This window comes from Solanum tuberosum, unplaced genomic scaffold (assembly GCF_000226075.1).
Source record: "Solanum tuberosum cultivar DM 1-3 516 R44 unplaced genomic scaffold, SolTub_3.0 scf00140, whole genome shotgun sequence".
Classification (NCBI taxonomy): domain Eukaryota; kingdom Viridiplantae; phylum Streptophyta; class Magnoliopsida; order Solanales; family Solanaceae; genus Solanum; species Solanum tuberosum.
This window is the reverse complement of record NW_006239064.1, coordinates 471,915-475,461: the sequence shown is the minus strand read 5'-3', so window position 1 is coordinate 475,461 and position 3,547 is coordinate 471,915.

The window sequence follows — 3,547 nt, the reverse complement described above, 5'->3', positions numbered from 1 at the left end:
TAGGGTTGAGTGAGGTTAAAATTTGAAATATTTTTTAAATATTTTATTTTTTTGTTTGGGGGGTGGGGGTTGGAGTTAGCAATAAAAATATACTTCGAAATTTTTTTTAAAAAAATTTGGATGGAGAGGTCGGATACGTTGTACAAGATAGAGTAAGAAAAATATATTGAAGGATGAAGTAGAGTTTCGGAAAATGTTTTTCCTTAAGTTTTGAAGGGAAATCATTTTCCTTAAATTTGAGGAAAATGAGTTGATTCGAAAAATATTTTCCAAAACATTTAAGCCAACCAAACATGTGAAAATTGGAAAACCTTCATACCAAACACACTCTTAGTAGTAATTATTCTTGAGGACTACAATTACCTCAATTATAACACATAAATAGAAGAAATATTTAATCAAGAGAGAATTATATCTCATAACGTAATTAAAATTTCTTCCTAATTGGTTCTCTTTTCGTTTACTTTTAATTATTCAGTTTGAACTTTGGATATTTCTTAAAACTAATGGTTGATGTTAATATTTTATTACATACTCATATTAATTGTTGTTTAGTTTTAGTTCATGAAAAAATATTTTGTGAATAAGTAATTAATTCTAAGGTAAACCATGCAAAAAAAATTTTATCTTTGGAAATGCTAAAAGTGACATATAAATTATATTTTAATATACTGGATAAATAAAAGTGAATGGAGAAAGTATCTTTTTGAAGAGTGTATAAAGAAAATACAACAAATAATTTAAGACTAGGGAGTATCGAACTTCATTAAATTATCCTGGATTTTTTCTTGCATCTTGAATAATAATACTCCCTCAGTTTCTATTATGTCACCATTTTAGATTTCACGTCCCTTAAGAAACTATGTAAGTTACTATTGTATCTTTATGTAGTGTTCTCTTGAGGTTAAGTTTTCAATAAATGAACATAAATTAATTTACTTTGATTAATTAAATTGACCAATGAACATGAATTAATCATTTAGTTTTTCTATGTTGGTCAAATTCATATTTTGAAGGCAGATAACTCTCAATGATAAAATAGGAAAAATAATGTTATATATGTATAGATTTTGTTAAATGATAAATAAATAAGAACGAAAGGAATAATAAAAAATGCCAAATCAAAGTTATCTGGACCTTGTTTAGGCCCAAATCATCTTGGGCTTTCCAGAAATTGTATTTTAATAAGTGGGCTTTATTTATGTGGGCCTTGTTGAAACTTTCCAGAGTATTGTTTCACATTCTTAAGGACTCTTATTTCAACCATAACCAAATAATCATTTTAGGACCCCCTAGTTAAAGAATAGTGAAGAACTCTCATATTGAGAAGCCGAAAGTTACAGAAATGAGGATGTTATGATGGATGTGTGGGTATATTAGCTAGGAAGAATTAATTAGAAATAAGGATATTCAGAAAAAAAGTGGGAACGACTTTGGTGGAGGATAAAATGCGGAAAGCCAAACTATGACGATGGTTCAACCATATGAAGAGGAGATGCGTTCGGATGCCCCAGTAGAGGTGTGAGAGCTTAGCTATGGATGGTTTCAAGAACGATAAAGGTATGCCAAAGAAGTATTGGAGAGAGACGATTAGATAGGACATGACACAGTTTCAACTTACCGATAACATGACCATTCATAGAAGGTTGTGGAGGATCGGATTAGGGTAAAATGTCAGTATCTGCAAATTCTTGTACTTCGATTACTATTTTTCCATGACTATTTTGGATTATTTTCCCCTTGAGCGAGTGAGGGTCTATTGAAACCACCTCTTTACTGCTAAGATAAAAGTAATTAGGTTTGTATACACTTGACCCTCCCGATATAATTACCAAATCATAACTTTAGGCTGCTAGGACTAAAGTTTGAAAAGTTCCAGCTCAGAGGTTTGAAAATCTCAATCCTAACATAAAATATGCATAGTTCGATAATGACATTTTAAAGTTTGTCTAGTCTAGGTAAATTTAAAATGATTTTTAAAAATTGAATATGTTTTAAATAGGAAGACTAAAAGTAAATGCCTGGTGCCATTTCTACTAATCTGAAGGGCATGACCAAAATATTTATTTTTTAAATTCTTCTGATTATGACAAACGTTTTGTTAATCAATTCTCTTTGCAAAATGGTGGATTCTCTTAGTTAATTTGCCAACTTTTCTATCTCAATTTTATAAGGAAAATGTCTAATTGATGTGTTTGAATAAGATTGATCAATAGTAGCTTTGACCTAAGGTTTTTATTTGTTTAAGAGACGGTTTCAAAAATTAATAACAATAATAACAATATATCTATTGTAGTTTCGTAATTAGAGTTTAATTTGAGGATATTTAATTAGTTATATGTTTTCTCTTTTAAATAAATTGATTTTTAAATTTGGCCTTTCAAGTGGACTGATCTTTAGAGTTTTGTGAAATGTTCTTTAATAATCGAATTTATGTCTATTAAACTTACATTTGTGGATTATTATAATACAAAAATATCAACTTGTTTGTTATAAAAGACATACATTAAAGACCAACATAAAATATGGACGAAAATGCAAATAATATGTTTAAAAAGGAAAAATATATCTATCTTTATAAGATAAAAAGATTGTTTTTGACATATTGTTAGATGACATGTCATCACAAATTCACAATATCAAAATCACCCTAAACATCATTAATTATTGTGGTCACTAAGCTAGTTGTTTGCTTGGACAACTTCTGCTAAGATTAAAAATTAATTGATCAAAGAAAACACAATTGTTTATGCTTCTCTTTATTTTTTGAGATTGAGTTGGATAGTGATGTTAGATATGTTCTTATTTTTTTAATTGAACTTATTTTGTACTCTAAAAAAGAGTGAGAAGAATAAGTATATTGTTATCTAGATGCTTTAGTCAGATCTCTCTATAATAAGATTTTAATACAATTATTAATCATATTTTTGTAAAATTAAGTTTTTATGTTATGTTATATTATACGTTTTTTTATAATAACATTTTGCTGTAAAAACTAAAAAATATCGAAACGAAAATAATTCTATAGAGATGTTTGATGGTATAACTAATTAATATTGATATATCAATTAAAATTGAGTAAATACATAAATAAAAAAATAAAAAAATAAACTTGGCAGCACAACTTACTTTAGCACTTAGGGTGTGTTTGGTATGAAGGAAAACATTTTCTCATGTTTGGTTGGGTAAAATGTTTTCCAAATCAACTCATTTTCCTCAAATTCAAGGAAAATGACTTCCCTTGAAAAATTAAGAAAAACATTTTCCAAAACTTTCCTTCAACTTCAAATTACAATTTTTTTGTTGAAAAAATAAATTTAAAGCTTATTTTTAATAAACATTTCAATTTTTTTTATTTTTTTACTCACCCTCCCCCAAAATATAATAATTTAATGTTTATTTTTTTAAAATATTTTCAATTTCAAAATTTCACCCCACCCCTACCTTCGACCCCTCCTCCCAAAAAAAATAATAATAAATTTAAAGTTTTTTATAAAAAATACTTTCAATTTTAAATTTTTGTTTTTCACCCCACACCCCATCCCTA